General features: G+C 47.6%; 1 protein-coding gene and 1 pseudogene across 2 annotated transcripts in view; both read left to right on the top strand.

Moving 5' to 3' along the window:
• Positions 1–27,185, top strand: part of LOC144138095 (melatonin receptor pdcr-1-like) — a 238,070-nt gene that overhangs the window by 145,174 nt on the left and 65,711 nt on the right. The window contains exon 2 of one of the 2 annotated variants that reach the window (XM_077670198.1): positions 4,138–4,223. The exons of the other annotated variant lie outside the window; for it this stretch is intronic. The gene's annotated coding sequence lies outside the window, so the exon portion shown is untranslated. The remainder of the gene's footprint in view (positions 1–4,137; positions 4,224–27,185) is intronic. 2 annotated transcript variants of the gene reach the window in all.
• On the top strand, positions 9,599–9,681 carry LOC144156400 (U4 spliceosomal RNA; annotated as a pseudogene).

Here is a 27,185-nt window from a genome sequence, read left to right as displayed (position 1 = left end):
GAAATTCTTCATTTCTTTCTATGACGTCACGCATTCCCCCCTTTGCTTTCCGAGGTTTTCTTGACTGCCAACCCTTATTCTATCTTAATTCACTGAGCCCCTCATTTCCCATTTCTGATTCGCTACATGCATAGCGAGGGCCTCTGTTCTAGCAGTCTTGGTGCCAAAGGTAGCTTAAGAGGGTTCAACGCTGGTCGACCACTCTCGACATGTCGTAGACACTCGAGTCACGGCCCGGGGGTTAAAAAGAAGGTCCCCTTCACCCCGAGTAGTCCGAGTGGCGCTGGCTACCACCCCCAAGTGCAGGAAACAAAATATACCTTAACATAAATACCCGATAAAGTGGTGGGGAAACAGCCGTGCCGGTAGCGTAGCAGCCCCGCCGGTAGCGTAGTGGTTACCGCACCAGGCTGGTATTCTGGAGGTCGTGGGTTCGCATCCCACCCGGCGGGCATTTTTTCATCACTTTCTTTCTGACTCAAACAATTCTTCATCTGTTTCTATGACATACCGCATTCCCCCCTTTGCTTTCTGAGGTTTTCTTGACTGCCAACCCTTATTCTGTCTTAAAGGGACACTGAAGTGAATTTGTCAAGCTCCCGTTTTTGCTTGCACTGTGTAGACTGGCTCAAATTAGCACACTTTTCATCGTTTATCCGGTTGACAAATCGGTAATTATTTTACAAAGCGCGAAAGAAGAAAAACTACCATGCGCGGTTTGCGGCGGCCGCACAAACTAAGCTGTGACGTTGGGAGGAGGGGGCGCCGTGATTGGACGATGCCCAAGGTTAGCAATCAAACAAGTTTCGGTTTCGGTCTGTAAAACAACATCTTTGACATTCGATGGCGTCGTTGGATGGGCATTCTCAATATCCCAGTTATCGTAGTACCGCGCTTCTGCCATGTTGTCGGCTGTAAAATGCTTAAGATAAGCCTCCCAGGACGGCTTGGAATCGTAGCATTCACTATCTGAGGCCTACACAGTGCATGAACGCCCTCCGCGTCCCCGCAGACGCTCAAATGCATGCGCTTTTCCCCCATATTTGGAGCTTGCCTCGCTCATGCCTGTATCGTAAAAAGCGTGTTCGCACCAGGCCAAGGGTCTGTTGATTCTGGCCTGTGCCCACTGCCCGCAAGCAGTCGGTGCTTATGGCAACAGCACGCCAACGAGAACTCGCTAGCGCGGCAGTGCCAGCCTGCGCGAGTTCTGTGGACTAGTTCGTGGAGCAATGAACGTTGCGGCCCAAAAAAAGGGGAACTCAGTATAGAAAACATCGGCGAAAAACAAAAAAGTTAACTCATAAAAAAAAAGCATGTACCCGCGGCGATTCGAACTTGTGACTGGCAAAACACTTGCGATGACATACCTAGCACCCCAGACGACTAGGCCTAGGCGGCCGCTGGCTGAAATGGAAAAGATAAGGTATATAATGTATAACCAGTTTACACTTTTATTTAGTTTTAGTATTTCAAGCAGCTTAGGTGATTATTTGTTGTATTGCGCTCGTGCAATAAGCGTCCCCCGAGTTTCCACAATAGCTCTCGTCTAGCAATTGCATTTCTTAGACGGGAAAGCGTTCGCAGATGCGTAGTCGTGCTGCTGACCGCTCTGCTTGTTCGCCCAGCGCAAAAAAGTGCTTCCCGCACCCTAGTTTTACGCTGTACGGTAAAAATATCAGTTGATTTTATTTCCTTAGTACCTATATTGACTTTGCTCACTCTTCTCCCCCTTCAGGAGGCCTTATATTTTCCTACTGGCGTACCAGTCAGCGAAGCGTCGCATGTGGGCTTGTGCAGCGCTTGTGTGAAGCGACCTTGACTTGGAGCTAGATACAGTGTACAAACTAACGAAGTAAATAAGGGCGCATTCGATCCATTCCCAAACGTGTTGTGGCTTAGTATCAACTGATCGAGCGAATTGCGACGACCCGTTGGCGGCCGGCGGACTAAACGGTGGGCCGACTGACTCGGTCGCGGAAGGTCGGCGAGCCGTGCAGTAGCGCAGCCAATTGTCACCTCCTCTCCTGCGGACGTCACACGAAAACGCCACAGAAAATGGGCGAGCGTAAAGAGAGGAGGACAGCATTTCCGAATTGATTTTTCTACCAAATAAATTCGCGTAAACGCGCACAGAGTGGTTGAAACAGGGCCCAGGGACTCCGGACTACAGTTTGCGCTCGTAATCCCGCATTGTTTACAAATCACTTCAGTGTCCCTTTAATTCACCGAGCCCCTCATTTCCAATTTCTGATTCGCTCCATATATATATATATATATATATATATATATATATATATATATATATATATATATATATATATATATATATATATATATATATATATATATATATATATATATATATATATATATATATATAAGAGCAGAAAAACTTCGAACAAGGTAAAAGCACGATTGTGGCCTACGTTTCAGCAAAGAGAACTTGCTTTCCTCAGGGAAGCGAATCAGAATGGGAAATGAGGGGCTCGTTGAAATAATACAGAAATAAGATACAGAAGTGGTGCCGTGGAGCTTCGGTCTGCACCGCATTCATATTCTCAGTGATAATGATTCCAATGCCTTGTTGACTGCAATGCGGCGACACCTTTCGCAATGCCTTTTGTTCTCTCCTCTCCTTCTTGATTTCTTGCGCCTTACCACACCCGCGTCCTTGGGCTCTGCAGCAACATTCAGCCCTAGGCACTGAGACACCACGGCGGGCGTGTCATGAACCAACTGGCCAGCAACCAAGTTCCATTAGGTCTGCGGACATTGAAATTCTCATACATATCACTGGTCCTACACTGCCCGTCGTGTCGAGCCGACAGTTCGTTTATAAAGATGCTCGTAATACCACACGTTGGAACTGATGTCGCGTGTGAGCCAGTATATGCGTCACATTCATACAGAGAATGCCCCTGACTAATTCCTCCTCGCCCTGTATCGTCCAACCAGCCTGAAATTGTGTTCGTAATGGCACAGCGGCTCTCCAACAAAGCACTTTGTAATGACACTACATTCTTGTGCTTTAATGTGACTGTAGGATGGGAAATAGGCAAATGAGTCGCAAATTCTTACAAAAACTCTTGCAAATTCGGTACATTTAAGTGTGGACGGCGTCGCTAAAGAGAATCGAGGAATGGCTTCATGTTGCCGGCTTACATCATTAGCACGATCCCCACACGCTGGCAGTTTGCACGTGTTTTGGCATCGTCTGTAATGAATTGATGCGCATGCCGCGGTTGCTTCACGGTGTTCTGGAGGACAGTGAATCCTGCTGTTTGTATCAATACTGTATTACTTGTCCAGGGCATGGCGGATGATCCAACGCAGGAGCATATATATATATATATATATATATATATATATATATATATATATATATATATATATATATATATATATATATATATATATATATATATATATATATATATATATATATATATATATGTGTGTGTGTGTGTGTGTGTGTGTGTGTGTGTGTGTGTGTGTGCGCGTTTGTGTCCTTGCTGTTAGTTGACAGTGTAAAAAATAAATCTACTCAGGGCACTTATTACGCAAGCAGCGGGAATGCTAGTGTGCAAACATTCGTGAGCCAGTGATGCTTGCGATAGCAGCTCCGCGGCTTTTTTGGCCAACTTACGTGAGCGACATTGTGCACAAGGCACTTTATACTTTGCGGCGGTTATAAAAAAAGGCCCCCATGCGCTCCGTACAGATGGTTAATTAGTGAAGCTGTAACGTCCGGCAGGTGTCTTACGTATGACGCATGTCTTGCCCATTCCGAAGTAACGTGCGGCCGGCGTTTGCCATTGCTACGTTCACGCTGCTCCGCCCGCACCGCCGCCGCCCCTGTCCGCCGTTATTGCTTAATTGTCAAGCGCTGCAAGCCAGGCAAGGTGCAAACAATTCTGGTTTACTACAAAACCGTTACACTGTAGTTTCTTGTATAAATGGCTACAATTGTTGGACGTTTGGTGCAGAAACATGCTAATCATTTAGTACTGAGGAATACGACTTCGGTCAGATTAATAAGTTGATTTCACGAAAGCTTTCATGCGATTCTTGCTTAAACTGCTCACACAATGTTTTTCATGCGTGCTCAACGTGCGTTTCGTTGTACCCTTCTTGCAGGTACGTGCAGCCTTGGCAACATGTGTACGGCGCAACAAAGGCGGATTGATGCATCCCTAAAATCAAGGTCGCCTGGGTCGTCACTGGTCAGTTTGCACGTGTTAGAAGCGCCGTTGTTGTTTTTTATGTCGAGTGCCGACACAGTGCGAAAAAAATTTCTTTTCAAGCTTGAAATTTATTCAAATGGGAATAATATTACTGCAACAAACAACGAATTCGCTGCTACAGTGCGTTCTCAGATAGGGGTGTTGCTTTGAAATAAACGTTTCACGCTGGAGCAACAAAACGATCTCCTCACTAGCACATTCCAACGCGGTTCTTTTGTTAGCATGTAAGTGACTACATTTGATTTCGATATAATTGTAGAAGCTGCTTAAGTATAGCAAACAAACATTTGCTAAGCACGTTTATGTTCAGTACCCGTGGCTTGTGGCATTCGTACAGAAAATATCCGTTTATGCCTTTTCGTGACAATTGGGTGTCCTGTAAAGCGATCAGAACACTGATAGCAGTATTCTGAGTGTCTCCTCCACTCTATGTGTTTTGTGGACCCGGATCAGTGGAGGATACTGCAATGCATTTATATGCGCCAATCACTTCCAAGGACCTCTTCGTCTGGAGGCTCGCGTGGAGGAGGGATTCAGAATGCAGGGGTAAGCCTGTTGTCACATACGATAAGAGCTGAAAAAGCCGCGGCTTGTATATTTCTCCATTTTCGTGCGCTTTACATTTGTGAACTTATTGTGAGACATATGCCTGGCTGGTTCCTGCCTTTTATTTAAACCTTACTGCGGTCACGAACGAATTTTGTAGGTTTCACGCGTGAGCTGACTAAGCGGTTCATTTGGGGCACACTTCTATAAATGCAAGCAGCAAAGAAAATATTTGTCGCCAACCTTATTCCTGCGCAAAACCCATGCAAGAGTGTGAAAATAGGGACATAATTAGCCTACCCTCTACCCGTAAAAAATCTCCTCTTTTCTAGTAAAAGGTGGTAAAGAAGGCCGCCTGAAAAACGGAAGCTGTCATACGCGGGTTGTAATGCAGCACTCTTCTTGAAGGCTGTTCATAAATTCACACAACCTGACTTCTGCAGCCGGGTTGCATTTTATGCATTTACCATGATGCTAGCACGACTGTTTTTCAAAAAGTTCTTACCCTTTTGCTGCATGTTCAAGAAGTTAGACCATTTTGTTGAAAATCTCTTCTATTTGTTAAAAAAGAATGCCTTCGGCTGCACGGTTTTGGAAGAGAGTTTTCCTGCTTGTTTCACGGTAATGGTATGTTCTACGCAAAAAGGAAATATGTTTGCATTTGACGTTAAAGGGGCCATGCAGACAAAATGCAAGTTTGTTTTATTCCAAAGATTTCGTGTTTTATAGTGCCCCAGGACTTGTCCGGCAGCAAATGATGCCGTATTCACTGAGAAATAAGTCAATGTAGGTTAAAATTTTGATTTTCCTGCCAGATCGTGTGTTTGCGTAACGTCAGCAATGAAGTCATAAGTGCCCGTCCTCAAACGAACTTCCACTGCGTCATTCGGCTCTGCAGCCTCCCTTACCGGCAGCCCTCCCAGATGACGCTACTATACTCATCCACGAACCGTTGTCCGCCGTTGCTTTGTTTTTGACCGTGTTTGCACCTGACTTGTTTTTGTTACGGTAGAAAGTAATCGTTTGGTGAAACATGGGGTATCCTCGACAAACAGGGTCACGTAAGGCAACGTCGTTTACGCCAATCGGCCAGTGTGGTGAAAGAACTTTAAAGCGGTGGAATGTTGTGCAGCTAAAACAAGCATAGTGCCTCCAGTGCGGATCGGTACTTCTATGCTTACGTGTATTTTCGTAACTTTCATTGTTTACGGCAGGATTCGTACTGCTGTAAAATGAATATGCATTATGTTTAAGCGCAACTAGTTCGGTTCGGCAAGCTTATAAGCCGTGTCTAATTTGCGTTTGATTTTGCCGGCCTCAGCCAATCGAACAGCTGGGCACATATGACATCATAGGTTCTGTTGCGGGAAATGAGCTTTGTGGGTCGCATGACCATTCTCTGTTTTCCTAATTATATAGTTCATTTCAGCATAGTGTGCGTTAAGAGTAGTCTCAGTATGATTCTGACCAGGCAATCTTTCGAATGAACCAAACTTGTGTTTTTTTCCACACGGCCCCTTTAAGGTCTGTTATCCTCATAGACTGAACATTGCTTTACTAAGGGGAGCCTGTTGGGAGGTTTCTATATGGCAAGGCATTGGTCATTGGAGGTTGCATAGTTCATAATTAATTAATTGATTCTGAAAAGGAGTTCCAAAAACCATGAACATTCTTAAGTTTCAGAAACATTGAATTTAGTTGACAAGTATATAACAAGACAATCATGATAAATCTGCCGTGAACTAACGGTGTCCACTGTTAATCGCGCCCCTCTACTGCATGTTTACTATGTCCTTAATAAATACGTTCTTTGCCTTTCGTAGGTTACCAGTGGCAGCCCGTATAGGCGGCGAAACGTACCATGCATTGTTATACCCCGTTGGATACAGGCAGTCTGTGGAAATTTAAGGCTAAGGTGATTAATAGGAAATTAATATAACACGGGCTGAACTGCTGCCAGAAGCTGTAGAAGCTTTTCAGAAAAAGGTGCTGATACTTGCCGCTCTGGGCACAATGGCAAACCATCGCCATCGGCGTAGATGGCGATGTAACGAAGAAATAAATACTTCTAGGTTTTCCGCCTTCTTGCAGCCTGTGTGACTTGCGCATCTGGTTGTGAAAACGCTGCCTCAGTCATTATTGAATACCGCGTTTTTGGGTTGCTTCATAGTGCAACATTAACCGTAGTTGCACTAACTGCATGCAGTTGCAGTTGCAGGGAGTTTTCGCATTTTGATACCATTCACGCCGGAATGAATCCGTGCGTTGTACGAAAACGCAGCGTACGTTACAAGTATTCGTTACAAGTACGTTACAAGTGTGAATCGAGGTTTCATTGGAGGGCAAGTTGCATCGCTTTGTCTAAGCACATGTAATGTTCTCATGTCAATTAGCGATATTAGCAACGAATGGCATGTCTTTCGCAACTGTCTTTCTCTTTCAATTCCTGCCACCTGCTTGGTTCCGCACATGACGGATGGTCACACTTGGAAGTCTTGAACGGTAACGAATGAAAGCACTAGGGACAATGTTTCATGCGTAAGCGCACTGAGACTACTTCCCTCGGAAGAGCGGGAGTCGGTAACGTAACGCGTAGCGCTTTATAAGGATACGGGGTGCTAATGAGGTATAATAGCAAACATCCAAGCTCTTCATATTTCGATATAAGACTTCTTGTATTGCCCATGCAAAAAATACCTTTCTTACGAAGCTTTTGAATGGTCCATAGATTAAATAATAGCACAAAACAAATAAAAAAAATATGTTAACGGGACCCTGCAACACTTATGAAAAACGCTTTCACTCTTCCCTTTCGCGCCTGAAAGCACTGCGAAGGCTACAGTAATCGCCAGAAGAGCGCGGCACTGCGTGCTTCGCTCGTTGCAGAGATACTCCGTCCCGCTACTCCGCTGATATTGTGGCGACTTTCTTTAAAGTCGTCCAAGGCGTTCATTGCTGTCACTGAACGGAAGCTGGCCTATGCCGCGACATCGCTCGAATGACGTCATTCGAGCGCTTCATTCGAGCGTGCAAACAACGCCAAGACCAGGAAAGCGGGAAGAACCTTTTGGCCGATCGAGTTTCTAAGTTATCATGTGGGCCTAGGACAGTGATTTGGTCATTATATGTTGATCCGAAAACCCGGCACGCCAATTGCTCCGGTATACTTGGAGCAATTTTTCTGACATCCTGTGTTGAAAAATTGTTGGAGCACATGGTACAAAATCGTCTTTCACCTTACATCGAAGATAAACCGACAATTTCCGTCCACCATATTCCTCCCTCATCTTTCCACGAAGGATATCCTATTGCAACACAAAGAAGAGATAATTGACAGTCTCACCACTTCACAAAAGAGAGGTACACTGGCCCTAGATGTTAAAGGTGTTTTCGATAATGTCAGTCACAAAGCCATTCTCCAAGGGCTGGCATCAATGGACTGTGGACACAGGTTATTTTTTATTTATTTATTTATTTATTTATTCATTTATTTATTTATTCCAAACGTTGGAGTGTTGGGTGTCCTCAAGGCGAAAAAGCGGTCAGAGACCTCTTGAAGGGTGCCGGGCGGCCGGCATAGAAATCACGTGTTTGGCAACTTAAAAAGCAAAATTTCGCGTGTATGCATACATATATAGCTACACATGTATATAATAAAATACTTGTACGAACATACACGCGCTAATATATGCCTAAAATTAACAAACGCATGCACATGTATGCATACACCTATGTACGTACAACATGTATTGGAGGAAGCATTCTTACATATATTGCGGCCTTCATCACTAGTCTCACAGCAACCGTTGGAATAGCGAACCTTCCTACAACCACATTTTAGACAATACTGGAGGGCGTTCCGCAAGGATCGGTGATATCAAGGCTCCTCTTGAATGTTGCGATGAATGACCTTCACAAAATATTGCAAGACATCCCCCGTTTACCGCATGAGCTTTATACGACCCACATCACTCTATCGAACCCCAAGGGTTCTATGGGAGAACAGCAAGATGCTCTGCAGACAGCCATCGATAAAACACACGGATACCTTCGCCTAGAGTGCTCATCGGCAAAATAAGCACTACTTGCATTACGGCTGGAAACTATACCCAAAGGAAGGAAAGCATGTCTGATCCAGAACTCACCATACAAGTAAAACCAGTTCCCAACGTAGCGGACCTCCATGTCCTAGGCCTTGTGATCCCTAAATATGGCTAAATGCGGCATGCAGCACCACCTTTTAAACCAACTAATGCATCTTATTAATCGCGTATCGAATATAAGATCTGGCGTGCAAGAATCAGACACCCTAAGCATCATACACGCAATACTGGTCGGTTGGATAGCATATGGCCCGCAATATTTGACCATTAATGCAACATAGTGAGCAGGATTGAACGTTAGAATTCGGCAAGCTTATTAGACCGCTCTACAACTGCCACCAAATACATCAACAAAGAAGTTACGGCAACTAGGATTGCATAATACTTGGAGTAAATAGTGGAAGCCCATCCCACTTCTCAACTAGAGTCACTAAAGCTGAGGTCCACGGGAAGAGCTTCCCTAATAAAGCTGAGGTATGCAACCCGACCCATGAAACACCACGAAATAGGCGTTCCAGTGCAAGATTGGCAGCACGTTCTTGTACTGCCCATTCCCCGAAATATGCACCAAGTTTATAACAAGGGTCACCGAATCACAAGAGTCAAGACCATTAACTCCAAATACGGCAATGACGAAATTACCCGAAGCAGTGACGCAGCCTAATGTCCACATCACTTATCCAACGTCGTCTGCGTAGTTAACGCAGCTTTGCGCAGAGGCAGTGTCGCATGCGATGACGTCTAGCGGAGCAGCGACTATTGCTAGTTGAAAAAAAAAAAAAAAAAAAGCGGCAGGAGAAACAATGACCGCACTGACAGTCCGTACAAACTCTGGAGAATTAGCAGAAGAGGTTGCCAACGCCATGGCCACGACGACCAGCAAGGATGCCATCACAGTATTGACTGACTCGCCAGCGTCATGCGAAATTATCAACGTGGACGCATGAGTAAATCACCATTTAACATCCTTCAAGCCGTCGAAGGCCTCTCCGAGTTGTACATCGACTTTGTACCCGGACATGAACCTCTCGACGGTAGTGAGGTGGTTCACGCTGCAGCGGGTCATCACCCGAGAGGGGCATCACCCGAGAGGGGCATTCAACATCCACTGCCACCATGAAAACAGAACCCTTCATGAATACAGAGATATCCTGGTACACTAGAAGCATAGCAGACAAAAATTCCCGTCGCCTCAGCCTGGCCTATCCAGAAAAGAAGCCACCACTCTCAGGACACTGCAGACGAATGCATATCCACACAGCACACTCGTCCATGCTATCTACCGGTATCAATATCCCCTCCATTTGCAACTTCAGCCCCACGTTGTACAGCCCGTACCATCAGGTATGGGAGTGCAAAGAAACCCCTAACCCACCCCCATCCTTTCCCTCTCCTCTGAGCAATCTGGCGCACCCGGACCTTGGATTCCAAGAAACCTTGGTGAAAACTAAATCAGAGATCAGCAAACATCCGAAGACCTCTCGTAGCGGGGGTATTTAGAGAGCTGGACGGAACAGTTAATTAGGGGTGCTAAAGCAGCCAGTAGCAATATCGATTCCGACGTACCTTCAGGAAAAGTGGATTCCCGCCTCCAGCATCTATAGATGGCCTACTACAGGATGCAAAAGAGATGGCGGTGCAACAAACGCAACAGAGTCCTCTGCCGAAAGATCGCTGAATTGGAAATTACAATACAAAATCATACCCAACAATTGGCCAGAGTGCAATGGCACCACACCTGTGACTAGCTCACAGGCGCGCTATGTATGAGAAGAACCTGGACTTCCCTCCGACACCTCCGCAACCCCCAAAATAATAAGAACGATAAGACTCATACCATCCAAAATCTCGTCCATCAAACCCCTAGCACAATCTCAGAGCTCATGGATCGCCTTAGGTCAACCTACATCCCAGATGGTGCGCGAGTGGCCCTCCCGGACTACAAGGGAGATGAAAATGAAGCCCTAGATGCGGACATAGCGGAAAGGGGAAGCCAGAGGCGCCCTGCAAAATGTCAGAACAGACTCTGCTCCCGGTCCAGATGTACTCACTAATAAAACGCTGAGGAATGTAGGCCATCGATCCGTCGCCAAATTAACTAAGTATTACAATCACTATTGGGGAATGGGCCCCCTACTTAAGCAGTGGCGCACAGCCAAAATATTCTTTATTCCCAAGCCGGTAAGCCGATGGCTCTAGAACATCTCAGACCAGTTTTCCTTATGTCCTGCGTTGGCAATGTACTCAAGCATATTATCCTAGCTCGGCTTACCTGGCACATCAACCAAACGGATGGTGGAATGGTAGGCTGTCACCTAAAGTTGTCGATGCAAGACCTATTGCTGCTATTCTCGAGTTAAGTCATTCGGGCGACCAGTCAAGTTCACAACACAATGCTTCTTGCATTAGAGTACAAAACGCCTTTGACCCGGTAGACCACATGGCCATCATGATCGGTCTAACCTCCATCAACACGGATTGCAGGGTCTACAATTATGTAGGGGCCCTTCCGGCCGATCGCACCGCTATTATCCGTATGGGCCAAAACGAGGGTAAACCGTTGGACCTGGCTAGTTAGGTCACTCCTTGAAGGGGCCATGAAGGCAAAATACAGGTTTGTTTTATTCGAAAGATTTCGTTTTCTCTAGTGCCCCCAGCGCTTGTTCGGAAGCAAACGATGCTTATTGACTGCGAAATCAATTAATTTAAGCTAAAATGTTGATTCTCGCGCCAAAACATGCGTTTGAACGACGTTTGCAATGATATTGGAACAACAAGTTTTTCGGTTAAACTTGGTGTGGAGCGGAGACTTCTATACTGTTAGTCAACCTAGATGGCGCCACCACACCGCGGCAAGCCGTTTTTTGCCTTTGGTTTGTTTGTGACCACATTTAAACCTGACTTGTTTTTGTCCATCGAAAAAATAATCGCTTCGGTGCTCGGTCACGTAATACGGTCACGTAAGACGCCGTCGCTTTCGTCAGTCGGCCAGTGTCGTCTGAGACAACCCCAAAGCCCCGAAGTGCCGTGCATCTTAACCAATCATAGTGCGCGCACTACCAACAGCAGTACGCATCGGTACTTCTATGTCTACGTATGCTTTCGCCGCTTCCAATGTTTGTCCCGCCATTTTTACTTATATCAGAGTCCTTCAATGCCTTTCTGGTCATGAAACTTCGCCATCAGGCTATGGGAGAGCTTCGTACGCTGCCGCGCTGCGGCGCTGGTGTTGATCGGAGGGCAGCCGGGGGCGTGGTCAGAGCGCGTTTGGCAGGAAACGGACCACGGAATAAGATAAAACAGACGCTCGCCGCCTTGTCAGCAGTGCGCCTTCGCTTTACGTGTCGTGGGCCACTCAAATGGACTTGTCATTTTGTGAGTGGCGAAAAAATTTGGTGCGAACGGGCATGCGGCTACTGCGTTCCTGCCTGCCGGTCTGGCTACAGAGCAGCGGCGGCCGCCCGATGCCCTCCGATCTGCGGTGGCGCCACTCGCGGTAGCTTTTGTCCCCGTACAAAACTTGGCCGGGAGTTTCATGACAAGAGAAGAATTGAAGGACTCTGCTTATATTACGAGAATGTGCTCTACATTTAAGCGCAAATAGCTTGTTCGGCAAGCTTATAAGCTCTGCCTAATTTGCGTTTGCTTTTTCTGGCCTCCGCCAATCGCAGAGCTGGCTGCTATGACATCATAGACAAAAGCGGCAAGACAAAATGCAAGTTTGGTTCATTCAAAAGATTGCCTCGTTAGAGTCATGCTGACACCACTTTTAACGTAAACTTCGCTCAAATAAGCTGTATAATTAGGCAAAAAGGGAATGGCCATACGACCCACTAGCTCATTTACTGCAACAGAACCTATGATGTAATACCAGTCAACGCATAAATGTGGGCTAGTTGGTTTGAAATGCGAAACATGGTTAAGTAGCGCGGTAAAGACGGGACAATAAGTAGCGACCACACAGGACTAGCGCTGGACATCAACTGAAATTTTTACTACACATAGGAAGATATACAGGAACGGCGCATGCGTGAACATGGCCAAAGCACCTAGAAAAAATGACGACAAACTCAAGTCGTGCATTTTGTTACGAACGTGGCAAGTTCGCATTTAGATAATCTATTTCTTTTTTGACAAACTAATAGATGCCGTGCTTACACAGTTATCACGATCTTTCATGGTGCACCACGCTTCAAAAATTCACGCCTGGCTTGGTCCTCGAAACAGCGCAATATCGTAATCAAATAACAGCGCAATATCAAATAATCGTAAACCTCTGCCATGGCACATGCATCCTATTCATAATTCGGCACGACATCAAGGAGGAGCCCGGTCTCTCGCCAGGCAGCTCAGAAATATTTCAAAGGTAGTATACTCTGACGCAGCGGTGTATAGACATCACCTGGCGTACGCTATAGCGATCACCGATCAAAAAAGTACACTCTAAGAAAAAAGGGTAGAAAAAGGGGGAAATCGAGGGTTCTCTCCCCCGGACCAGCGAGCTTCTCCCTTTAGCTAATTACACGTAGCGCTCCCTGTACGGCCTCTACGAAACACCGAAACGGGGGAGGAAATATTCTCCCCTGTCGTCTGCAATCTGCTGTCGGCGCCGACGCCGAAAACGAAACCGTTCATCGTTGCACTGTGGCCTTTCGCCGGTCGGGCGCATAAGACGATTATGAGCAACACCTCCCCTGCGATGTGCTGCTTGCTTGTTTTCTCGCTGTCTTTTTTTTATCATTACCATGTGCCCACCACGCTAACGCACGGCTCGACAGCCGTGTGTGTGAAGCACATTCTGTGGGTACCGCTGCATGCTTGCTGTGGGCGACTCGCCTCCGCCCTGTTAAACGTTACCACTGCATGCATGTGTGGACGTTTTATACTGACGCCCAAGGGTAAAAGAGGTCAGAGATGATAGCAAACTGCCCCTTTTTTCGTCAACGAGCACGGACCGCAGCATACTGACGCATCAGTTACCAACAACAATAGGCCCCCATTCGGTAACACCTTGGCTGAATGGTTGCCAGACCAGCGGTGGGCTCTACGCTAAAAGAGCGAAGGCGAGGCAATGAGTGTCATTACCCGAACATAGCTGCCGTACTGTTTCGTGAAACGTTTTTTCTTCTTTGAGATATTTTACTGCTTCTTACAAAACGACAAATTACTAAAAGTTTGCAATTGCACGGGTTACATTTGATGAAATAACAAAACCCACCTAAGGCTCACGCACTGCTGTGGGTTATCGAAACAAGCAACAAGCTCATTGTTCCTACCTGCATTCTCGGCGATCAGGGTTATAAATACTTTGTGGCCGTTTCAATGTTTAGTTGTGGCTTGTGATCATGCGGACCTGTCAAAAGTGTACTATATGTGGTGGTGTATACGTGTATTATACTTGCGATTTTGTGTGTTGCGTGTATTTTTCGTTGGCAGTGCCTTTATGAAGTGTATGTCGCTGTGTTGTGCTATGTTTCTTCCCAATATGTGCCCGCCCACATGCGGCCTCCGTTATGTTGGCTATAATAATATACCTTATCCATAAAGGAAACCAAGAAACGCTTTGATGTAAGTGCCCACTGATGGTGATGCTTAGTAGCTGCCCCTCCCCACCCCTACTTTTTTGCGTCATCTATCGGTCATTTTAAAACGTTTAAGATTGCTTTACTTCGAGCACGCTAGAGAGCGAGCATTGTCATCTCCTTGCTCGGACGGGTGCGACAGCGACGGATACGTTTTTCGTGTTGCCTGCATTGCCTTCGCGCTGAGATTTACGATTGCAGACGATCCGCGTTTTGATGCATCGGTCGTAGCAAGGTAAGGCGACTTAAAACAACTGGTTGTTCTCAAACGGCCGCATTGGATGCTTGTGATCTCGCGTGCGGTGAACGGCTTGGTTACGAGCCTTTCGGAAATAAAGGCGGCATTTTGAAAGCAATCGGTATGACTTCTACTATGTTTACGGCGGCGCGTTCGCTCTGAACGAGTAGGCGGGGCGCGCAGCGAGACGAATCCAAGAAGTCGCACATATACGATTGGCGACATCACTTGCTAACCGCGGTTGTGGTGCTCGGTAGGTGATTTCTTGGTTATTTTAGCGCATTTTAAGCGCACACAACCACAGTAACTTATGTATTTGTACTTCCTCGATCCTCAAACCGATCAGCTCGCTAGGCCTTTCTCGCATGACAAGCCTTGCTCGGGTGACGCTGCCAGGGGACGAACGCTCCCCCATTAGCTCACGAAAAGGGAAATCTTCCTCCACTCCTAGGGGGAGAAACGCGCTCCTCCCTCTTAAAGGGAGAATCTTTCTACCTCTTAGGGAGCAATATATGATACATTCCTGTTTCACCCTTGTAACCAGAGCGGGCTGACAGATCCGCGGCCTTTACGGATGATGCGAGCTAATCAACAGAGGGTAGTCCTGGTCTGGCAACCATGGTAGCCCCGCGAAAAAATGGCGGGAAAATTTGCGGGTACGCCAGCCGAAATGCTACCGAAACTACCACACCTTTTTTTCTTAGAGTGTACTGCTCCACTCTACACCCTAACAGTCATAGCCACCTCCCCTACTGCGGCAGAAGAGGCGGCAGTTGCCTTATCCCTCACGCATAGGCCACACCCCGTAATTATGATTCCAAATTCGAAAACATCCGTTAAAAATTTTCCCAGGTACATATCTCACCCACGGCGCTCAAAATGCTCAAGCAAAATCCCCCAGAGGACTTAGAGGATCTCATATGGACCCCAACCCACGCTGGCATGGAGGGGAATGAAACCGCACACGCTATGTCTCGCGACCTCAGACACCGAGCCGGCGTCAGTATCGTTCTTCACCACGAACCGCGCTCCGCCAGAGACCGACTAATCACATTTAATGACGTAGCAGAGCACTACCGCCTCTCACGTCAACAATTTCGCCCGCCTCATCCATACCTTACGATAAGCCAAAGTGAGTGAGTGCTTTATTGATATAGAAAGTGGAAAAGAAGTGGACTGGGGATATTTTTAACTCATTTGGAAGTTCACCAGCATACAACCCAGTCCGGGGGAATGGGAGAAGGGGAATGAAAGTGATAGGTGAGAAAAAATGGGGACAGAGAAAGAGGGAGGTGGAGAAAGAAAGATAAGGAATACGTAAGGCTGGCCGGCAGGCATTGGGCTACAGCCGTTGTGTGAGGTTGGTCTCCTCGAGGAAGGCCAGGACAAGTCGGAATGCTTCCCGCCGGATGGAGTTGGGGCCCGTCGGGAAAAGCAGGTCCATCAGGGTGTGGCTGGGCAACCCGGGACGCTGAAGTGCGGCCCGAAGCTCTGCCCGCGGGGCATCGTGCTGGCGGCAGGAGCAGAGCAGGTGCTCCAGGGTATCGGGCTCTGGGCAGCCAGTACATGTGGGCGACGACCGGCGGCGATAAGCCAGGAGCGTATTTGGCGGCTCTTGCAAACGGACGTCTTCCCAAGCGGAGCTCGCCTCCACCATACCCATCCAACAGAATTCCCTTCGTCAGCATGCCTCCTGTGTGGGGAGCACACCTCACAAAGTCATTCCATATGGGAGTGCCCTCAAGACCCCTTCCCTAGAATCATCAGCAGCGAGCAGTGGAGGAAAGCGTAGGGTAGCTCTTATCGGAGTAAACAACAAGCCGTGGTCGAAAGAGCCACCGAAGTCGCCGCCATCCTTAGGCCGGTGGCCACCGCGCTTCTCTAACCACTTGCTGGAATTACGTTTTATTCTCTCTATATATATCTAGATTTCTGCGACCATTAACGATCCTCACAATCCAAAACGGCGCCCCTCACCTCCCAGGTGCAGCTTCGGCGCGCGAGACACCGACATGTGTTCTGCGAGAGCTGGTACATGTCTGAATTGCTACGGTCATGTGCGCCGCCGGTTTCGCTATTTAATATTCAGGCAGAAAGGAACCTGACACGCCTCAATGGAGGCAATCCGCGCCGTGGAAATTGCTTCGTTCGCCGTCAACCCCTCGGTTTTTACTGCTGGTGAGCCGGCCGTTCGATAACCGCTGAGAGTGCCCGAGCGGCCGAGGTGGAGGGCCGGCCGCGCTGCGCTCAGAGCAGCCGCGTTATCGTATCCGTAAAGCAGGCGGACCGCTCCTGCGAAACAGCGCCGCTGCAGCCGCGGTGCGCGGGCTCCTTCCCCGATCGCTTAATCACCTTCGTTCCTGCTTGGTTTGCCTTCTCCTCTACCTCCGCTTCCGATGTCTGCGAGAGCACTTGTGTGCAGCCCACTGGCCTGGTGAGATCGCCGGCGGCACAGCAAAATTCTCGCTGGTGCCCTTCGATGGAAAACGTACGAATAAAATTTTATGTCCTTGCCCTCCCCAAATCCAGAGAAAGACAAGCTGTGCTGCGCGAGAGTCTACTTTAGCATTCACCACGTACGTAACCAGGCTCGCAATTAACGAGGCTCGCAAGAGAAAAAGTGTTGTGCCATCGAATCTAATAAAGGGCAAAATGGGACTGTTGACGGAGTTTTAAAGGCATATTGAGAAAGGTAAATGATTGGCGTTTCGTAATCAAATGTCACAAAATGGCATTGACACAAAAAAATTGTGGCGCAAGCGCAGAAGAGAGGAAACAGTGAGAACACAAAGCGCTACTTTGCTTGCGTTTTGACTTGACATATTAGAGCACCCAGGTATTTGAAATTTAGAGAAAAACTGAGCCAACGAAGAACATGCAAAATCTAGGTGCCGCGCATTGCGTTCTTTGCTGCAAATAGTCGCCGAAAGACTACAATTTTCTGCCGCCCATGCCAAGTCACTGCCTCTCCTCTTTGCTCTGCCACACTTCCTGCTATTCGCTTCCCGTCTCGCTCCGCCCGTAATGAAAGCTGAGGAGGTTGAATCAAATAAACTCAGTTTTCTCGCGTTCGCGCTGCTCCTGCGCCATCTGTTACGGCCTTTGTTTGTGTTGTGCTTGGGACACCTCTAGCCGAGATCTCCAGTTTTGGTGTTTTCTTCCATCTCGCCTCTCTACGAGGTCGTTTCATCTGCACCTCGTATTGTAAAAATCATTCCAAATATTCTCAAATAAAAAAAAATCTAGTACGCTCGCTTCTGCACAACACTGGATTGAAATATAATAATCATAATCGTTTAATAAATAAATAAATAAATCAGTCAATCAATAAGTATTTATTATATTGCCCAGATGGTCTATACTCCAGCACCTTTTGGCACAATAAAAAGCCGTAAGCAACAAACGGGCGATGAAACGAGAAACACAAAAGCAAAGATACAAACCCACAAAAATATTAAAGGTGTGGCAAAATAAAGTTGACCAACGTGAAAAAATTGGCAGAAGCAAAACACTGAGGACTACAAATTGAAAGAGAACACGGGAGGATCTAAAACACTGTGCACTGAGAACATATGAACTATAAAAGTTACAGCTAACAATCACGCCTCAGTGAAGGCAACGAGCTTACATAAGTGAAGCAAAGAAACACAGAGACAATAGGCTGACACTGACATATCTACAGAAACCTAATCCCGTCAGCATAGTGTTCGTCAATAGAAGCTCTGTACTAGGACAAGCACACAGCTCATGGTTTCTCAAGCTACGAGTTCCTTACAAAACGCTAGTAAAGGACGATGGAATACGTCTAATCTTTCTGTGAGAGTGTCGTAGAGGTGCTAGAGCAAAAGGCGGAGAAAGTAAAGGACGTTTTGAAAACAGGCTCATAATGGATGTGTCTTTGATAATAGTATTACACGGATTCTTTATGTTTGAAGACGTCTTAAGATCATACGTTAGGGCGGTAAACCTGCACTGGTACTCCAAACACCACCGGTCGCAGTCTACATACAAGCTGTAAACGGGGCTTGTTCGGAAAGCGCCAGACGGAAGACGGAGCCCGAGGTGTAGAACTGGGTCTAGCATTTCTTAAAGCAGTTTTGCTGGCTGAACCGTATACCTCGCTTCCATAGTCCATGCGGCATCCAACCAAGGTGGTAAAAAGATGCAAGAGGCACTCCTTTTATCTGCACCATAGGACTGATGAGACAGGACTTTCAGTATGCTTAATGTTTTTAAGCATTCTAGTTTAGTTTTCTTTATATGTGATATGAACGTCAGTCTTACGTCAAGAACAAGGGCAGAAACTTGTGTTCTTTTGTGACAGCTAATGGTAGTCCACTTAAAGTAAGGTCAGGTTCAAGGCAGAGCCCACGACGTTTTGAGAACAAGATAGACGCACTTTTTTCTTGGTTTAATTTAAAGCCATTCTCTTCTGTTCATTCAGAGAGTTTATTTACACCTAGTTGAATCTGCCTTTCACACGTTGACAGGTTGCACGACTTGTAACTAATCTGGACATCGTTAACATACATGAAGCATGATATTGAAGGTGGCAACGACTTTCTGAGCATGTTCATTTTGATAATGGATAGAGTACAGCTCAATACTCCACCCTGAGGTACCCCATTTTCTTGTACAGACACTGGAGAGTGCCGTCCCAACCCTTACACGAAATGTCCGTTCCGACAAGTAGCTTTCTATTGTGTTAAGTATATTTCCTGATATACCAATAGATTTGAGGTCACGAAGAATGCCGTAGCGCCAAGTAGTGTTGTATGCCTTCTCTAGGTCAAAAAATAGAGAGGCAATATTGTATATGTGTGAAGGCATCTTTGACATACGACTCAAACGCTACCAGCTGGTCTGTTGAGCATCTACCTTAACGAAATACTGCCTGGCAGTTATCCAGGATGCCATTACGCTCAAGGAAATATGTCAGTCTTCTATTTATCATTTTTCAAATACCTTACTTAGACAACTGGTGTGGGCAATGCGCCGGTAGCTTGTTGGGAGCGAAGCTTCTTTTCCTTCCTTCGGTACAGCCACTATAATTGCCTCTCTACAAGAGGTGGGGAAGCGTCCTGCCAGCCATATTTTGTTGTAAAAATAAAGGAGTGTTTCGAGGGTGTCTGGGTGAAGATTCTTGATCACGATGTACGTGATGCTGTCTGGCCCTCGTGAAAAAGCCCTACACGTGGCGAGAGCAAACAGAAGGTCCTGCATAGTGAGTTCAGAGTTGTATCGCTCTTCTGATTGTCTGTTATCCCGAATCGGCCCGCGTTCCACACATTTCTTCTATTGGATGAATGTATTTGTGTAATGGGCAGAGCTCGATATGTATTCAAAATGTTGTGCAAGAGCATTTGCTTGGTCTCGAAACGTCTCACCAGTAGCACAACCAAAGGCACGTTGTGTGTTTTCTGCCCTTAGAACTTTCGAATTCTATTCCGTACTTTCCGTGCATCTGTATACGAATTTATTGAAGTTAAAAAAGACCGCCAGCTATCTCTTTTGGCCTGCCGGCGAGTACGCCTACCCTGTGCCTTTGATCGCTTGACGGCTGCTAAGTTTTCGGCCGTTGGATATCTGCGTAGGACACCCCACGCCTTATTTTGAGCCTTTCGCGCAAGTCTGCATTCTTCGTTCCACCAAGGCCTCCGAAGATTACAAGTACCACTCGAGGTCGGCGGAATGGCGCTTTGGGCAGTCTCAAGAGTATGCGATGTAAGGAAGCTAAAAGATTCATCAATGCCTAAATGGCTGATGGTAGTTGTTAAGTTCGGGCTCCTCATTTAATTAATGAAAACTGCCCGTGCCTCATGCATCGGCGTTGCCTCCGCTTGTAACAGCCATGCTGGGTTCCTTTCATGCAGCCGCAGGGACGCGAAGTTGGGGTCCGCCGAGTGCATGCTTTTTGTCACTTCCTTTTGTGTGGCAAAAGACGGGGTGCTTAGCCCCAGTATCTTTGTTGCGTTGGTATGTGGTCAGCTCGACCGGGCAGTCTCAGTGAATGGCGCATGGGTGCACAGCAGTGAAAACAGCTCCGGGGAGGGGTTCCCTCTCGGACAGCACGCATGCCGCTATTTTGGCTTGCCGATATTGGTTAGTGGCTCAGTCGTTCGTCAAGGTGGACGAGCTGAGGGGAAGCGAAAGGATGCCGTCTCTTGTCGAAAAGGCGTGCGGCGCAGGCTTTGAGGATTTGCGAAGCCGGCGTAGGTGCTGTTCGTTTATGGGTCATTCGCCTCGAGAATGCTCACCTAGGTTTGAAACAGCTCTTGCCGCCAGTTACGCGGCGGGCAGCGGCGTCCCTTAGTCTGGGGAAGGGATTAGCCACGACTCCCTCATTGTGCCGGCGCGCGCGCGGACAAGTGTGAGGCGGCAAGACGAGGACACTTTAAGATGGTAGCCACGCAAAGACCACTCTAAGCGTTCGGCTTTGGCTTTGAGCAGGTGCCGCCCGCTCAGCGTAATGGGTAGACCACTCCGCCAGGTCAGTGACTTTGGCTGGCAGATCTCTTGTCTTTGCATGTCGGTTGCAATATCGTACGCGGGAGACGTACTAGGAGTTGCATGAGAGAGGGTGTTGGGTGATGTGACCACAGGTGGGGACATGTTTAGGATTTGTTGGTTCTTGTGGCCAATCTGTGCTCCATATGAATCGTGTTGAAAAAGGTTTTCGCTTTTTCTTGAACGCCCCTTTTTGGAGGCGTGGTTTTTGGGATCAAAACCAGAGTGTTGGGTTTTGTCCGGGGTCGGTCGGTCAAGAGGAGATCTAGTTCAGTATAGATCTTGGCCGAACAGGATGCTGCGGGCAGAGTGACAATGTAACCGTTACTCTGTCCTGATGTATATACTTGGAGTAATGTAAATAGTGTAAATAAACCTAATATCCAGCAAGAAAGGCAGTCCTCATCCCTCACCTGCTTCAAGCATCGGACGTCGGTCATCGTACCGAGTAGAAATCGTCCTCTCGGCTCGAGCATCAAAAGAACTTCATTATTTCGTCTTTATCATTCACCAAGAAGACGGAGAGGAGAAATCTAACTGTAGTGTAGGGGTGTTTTCATTTTTCCCTAAACTTTCCCCAGTCGGAATCACATTCTCTGAATTTTTTATGTGGAATGGAACTGTGGAGGGCAGATTCTCGACATTTTAGGCTGACTGATAGTGGTCTCTTCGCCGTATGGGTTAGTGTCCACTCCCCATGCAACATGCGGAAAAAGAATGGAAGAGCCTATAGCCAGATCGATGTGCGACTATGTGTGGTGTGTTGTACTGTAATATGTTGGCTGTTTTTTTATTGAATAGGCAGGCTCCGGATGATAAAAGAAACTTTTCCAGCAAGCGACCTCGGGCATCTGTGCGTTCCGACCCCCACAGTTCACAGTCAGCATTAAGGTCGCCTACTAGTAAAAAAGGTTCCGGAAGCTCGCCAATTAGGGATTCGAATTCTCAACTTGGCAGGTGGTAGTCAGGAGGAATGTATAAGCAGCAGACTGTAGCTAACTTATTAAAAATTATTACCCGGACAGCCACTGCTTCGAGGGCAGTAAGTATCTGAAGAGATTGACAGGGAACAGATTTTTGCACGACAATTGCTACACCACCAGACGAGTGAATCCAGCGGTCTGTCTTTCCTGAATACCGCGTATTGAGGGAGGAAGTTGGTTTGTGTGGGTTTTAAATGCGTTTATTGTAGGCACACAATATTTGGCTGGTGTTTGTGCAGGATTTCATAGGCGTCATAGAGGTTTCTCATTAGACCCCTACAGTTTCATTGGACAATGCTTTGAACTGGCATAAAAGTCTACAAAGAAGATTGATACTGCTATTAGAGTAGTTCCATTATTCAAGGGGTCCTTTATGTGCGTATTATGTGTTCTGTGTAGGAGCTGTTACCATGGGAAGTGGCTTGTTTTGCCGCTCAACAGAGTGCCGTCTCTCCTTGGGCGTCTGTGATGCCTGTGAGTATGGTGGTACATCCATTTCATCTTCTGATGCCCTTGGAGTTGCCATTGGGTCACGTTCCTTCGCACGGGCGCCCCGAGGGACGCTTGGTGGCCGAGGTCTATGGGGAGGCCGCGGTGGCGCGGATGACGCAGGAGCAGCCGTTGCTACCATGTCAGTGTCTGCAGCACCCCCAGAGCCACAGAGGGGCTTTGGAACAGGCACAGGAGAGGCGACACCGCCTCCAGGTGTGTTTGTCGCCACTGTGACTGCGGAGTCCGCAGGCAGTGTGGCGGCGTGGGCTGCCGAAGGCAGAACGGTGGGGGGCGGTGACGGGACCAAGTCGGCAGTGCTGTAATGGGTTCCCAGCGAAACCTGACGCCGCCCCACCCCCCGGCGAGCCGCTTCAGCGTAGCTTCCTGATGGAAGCATTTCGTGTCTTTTCCGAGCCTCTGGGTATGAGAGGTTTTCAGTTACTTTGAGATTTATTATTTCCTTCTCGTTTTTAACTTCTGACAGGACCGAGAGTAAGCGGCGTGAGCTGCATCACAGTTACAACATTTGAACTGGGTGCTGCGGCAATCGTCCGTCTTGTGATCATGCTCCGAGCATTTTTCCATCTTTCTTGGCCTCGACAGCTGTTTATACCATGACCCTACCGTTGACACTTAAAGGAGCTTCGCGGGTTCGGGATGTATGGTCTTGTCTGGCAGTGGAGGAAACCTGCTTTTACGGACCCTGGTAGGGTGCTACGGTCCAACGTCAGGATTATATGTTTGTTCTTATCTCTTTCCCGTCACGCCTCATTGTTATGCGTCTGACTGCCGTAAAACCTTGCTCACGCAAACCTTCGGGGACATCAGCGTCACTTTCATTGAGAAGTTCAATTTCCGACATAACTCCTTGCCAGCTATTGAGAGTACGGTGGGGTGTCACAGTGATGGGTAGATCTCCGACGCTTGTTTGCTTTAGTAAGTTACAAGACTGTTATTTACTTTTAACTTCAATCAGCATGTCACCAGAGGTTAGGTTTTTTGCCTCGTAGTTTTTTCCAACGGCACTTTCGATAAATTTTGCGATCAGGAACACGGACTTGGTGGTGGTGGGTGTTTCTTTGTGCACTGATTGCATGACCAAAAGTCGCGGGAAGTTTTCTGGGTTTGCGAACACAAGGTTTGAGACTGGCTTGAAGATGGCTTCGGTGCGGGTCCTCTTCGCAGCGCGATCAGGTTTAGAATAGGGTTTAGAAAATACCATGCGAAATAGTATAGAGCAGGGAACAGGGATACTTTTTTCTCTAGCCTTACCTTGATAACTACAGGGGTCCCGGAGCTCCCCGCCCGCTAAACAGGACAGGGAGCCCATCGGCCGGAGCTTGACTTGGGCTCCGACGGCCGCCGTTAAGGGCTTCTGTCCCTCCGCCTTTCGACTCATTGCACGGTTGGTCACAGCGTGAGTGTGGGTGCTCGGGGTCCGAGGTATCGCCAATACCGTCACCAAGATCTCTCAAGGTGCCCCGTGCGGGAGCGAACAGTTTGATAAAACACGCTAAGTGTCCTGTCCGTTTTGCTGGTTTCATGTTCTATCTAAGATGCGTGTTCGTTTAGAGTTCCCTGGAAAGGTTTGAAGGGACAGTTGGTCGGTCGAGACCTGCAGTTTCCGGAAAGTTTTATCGTCAACTGCAACGTCAAACCAGGCGCACGATGCACACTTTATTTTCAGTCGTTTGCATACTATCGGTGCGATGGCCACACTTGAAACATATGCCGCACGCTGAGAAGACGATATTTCAGGGAAAGGTTTTGACACGAACAGGGTCATCGGGCTTCGAGATTGTCTGGCGACCGACAACGTCGAACTCGTTCCCAATCCAAAGCACACCGGAGATCGTTCCTTGGTTTTCCGGCGAGCGTCTGTAAGAGTGGCGGCCTCTCACCTGTGGTAAACGACTGCGGGGGCGTGTTAGCGGCAGCATTTCCGGGTGCTCTCGGCGGCGCAGGCCACATGGACCGCAATGCGGACGGCGCCAGTGCCGTAAACGGCGTCGAACCGTCGCCACAGGGCCTTGCCGGATAGTGCCAGGTGCTGCCGGCTGCGCTGTCCACACGGGCATAATTATATAAGCCCCCAGCGTAGGAAATGCAGTCGATTCGCTGCGTTGACGAGCCAACTCACTGCGAAACGTGTGCACTTCATGCCCATTTGTTCGTTCACCACCTTCAGTTAAGAGACTGACGGAGATTTCCTCGAGCACGCGGACGAGAAGGGTACGCAGGGGAACCTGCTCAAAGTCGGCCGGTCGGGGCACTGATATCGAAAAAGGGGACGGCGTTGGCGCCGCCGTCGCCGCGCCCGGCTGCGTATACGGGAATTCGGGGAGGCTCCGGCGGCTCCGTCAGTCAAGCCGATGTCGCGGGTAGTCTTAAGCCCGTTCTACATGGGCGAATTTCGCTTGCGAATTCGCAGCTGCGGCGCCGCTCGTGCACCAAAACGATCTATTCTCGTTGCTGTGGCGAATTTCCAAATTTTTGGAAGAGCCGAACTTCCCTTGTGAACGCCGCTTAGCATTTGGCAATATGTCGCACCAGTGAAAATAGGAAAACAAACCGTTTTGCTGCACGGGCAGCGCCGCAACTGTGAATTCGCAGGCGAAATTCGCCCCATGTAGAACGGGCTTTAGTCGAAGTGGCGGCACACACACACACACCCACTGCAGGCAAACTGCCGATCTCCAGACCAGCATGTTTAGCTCCTTATCCGGCCACGTGACACACTTCAAATGAACACGTTTTTGACATTCGACACATCGGCAGTAGCAGATGCGGCAACAATGTCCATTCACTAAGTGCTCAATGCTCTACCCGCAGGTAGTTTGGCTGCCGTCTCGGCACCCCCGAGTTTCTTCGTCATCACTCGCCACCGTGCTCAAATCCACGCGCACATGCGCCGCTGCTCTGCGTGTGTGCGTCAAGTGTTGATCCCCAAGAAGCCCTGCTGCGCCTGCACCGTCTGCAGCCTGCTGCGTCTGCGCCGTTGACTCGTCGTCATCACGGAAGATATTCAAAAGGCATTCTTAAGGCACCACCAGTAGCAGTTGCGGCAACAGGGACCATTCGCTAAGTTCTCTCTTCTCTACCCGCAGGTAGTTTGGCTGCCAGCTCAGCACTCCTGCGTTCCTGCGTTATCACTTGCCACCGTGGTGTCCTTTTTGCTTCTGATGGTATCCTGCAATCATTTTACTCATACCAAAGCGAGTACTACTATCTCGCAACAGATAGCCACGGGGGAACAGCAATTATCATTTCGCGTGACGTCTGGTACATGCGCAGGCATAAGCTTTCACTAAATGGCCGCCTCTGCGAAACAGTCTGAGTCGAAATGGACCGGTACTTCTTATCACATAACAATAAAAGCTGTATCCTCCGTTGCTACTATAGTTCGCCGTCATTCCCCCCCCCCCCCCCCAGATTTTCAGCTTGGGCTTATGCTTGGCCTCCTCAACAAATTAACTGTTGAAAATAATGATATTCTTTTAGTAGGAGGTATTAATATAGACTTGCTCGACACTCATTCCAACTTGTACACTGCTTACATTGATTGCTTTCAGGGCTTGGCCGTGAATCCTTGATTATTGGGTCGACTACATGCGCGCCACAACGTTCGGGCACGCTCATAGATCGCGCATTATGTAATATGTCGCCTTTTCCTCTGCCTGCGTTGTGGGTGTTGATAACACTGATCATTTTGCCATTTCTCTTACCTTTGACACTGAAGCGCCGTGTAGAAACACTATGTACAGTCATTGACAAATGAAACGCGATCACGAAAATATCAGCCGGAACACCCAAATAGTGTAATTTCTTCTCATGCAGGTCAAATAGAAGCATGTAATAATTGCAGCAGCAAATTTGGGAAATGTGGCTTTCCAAATATACCAATAGCGCGCCGTTATTTCGGCCCCACGAACAGTATTTCTCCATTTTGCGCGTCCTGATTCATATTTTTGTTCCGATTTCATTTGTCCATGACTGTACTGCACATTCCTATTGTACTGCACATACTGCACATTCCTAAGCCATCTGCGAAACTTACTGGTTGACAGATAATTCTCTATGTGATGCTGAGGAAGCTCTGCAGCAGTTTTTTTTTCATTAATTGGAGGGGCTGTATCTTTAAGCATGAATATGGCAAAATGTAAGAGGAAATTTAAACACCCTTTGATGACTAGTAGACTTTTAGAAGGTATCACAACAAAAGATAACCATAACAGAAAAACAAACAGACAGCCCTTTAATTTTAAGCTTGCGCAGCGTTATAAAAGGTACTTGCCTTTTAAGTAGTGTACTAAAACAGGCGAAAAAGCTTTACCACGAATGCGAAATTGCTAAAAATAAGTAAAAACTCCTACAAAAACTGCGCAATTGCCTGAAAAACTTTCTTAACAGATCCACAACTAGCGCTGCTGTATCCAAAATTATCCGTAATTGCATAAATCTGAATTTACCCAATGACATCGCTAATGCTA

Source organism: Haemaphysalis longicornis, unplaced genomic scaffold (assembly GCF_048455015.1).
Source record: "Haemaphysalis longicornis isolate Haplotype H1 unplaced genomic scaffold, Haemaphysalis longicornis Haplotype H1 scaffold_1, whole genome shotgun sequence".
Classification (NCBI taxonomy): domain Eukaryota; kingdom Metazoa; phylum Arthropoda; class Arachnida; order Ixodida; family Ixodidae; genus Haemaphysalis; species Haemaphysalis longicornis.
The sequence above is the reverse complement of the archived record's forward strand: the minus strand, read 5'-3'. Positions and strand labels throughout refer to the sequence as shown.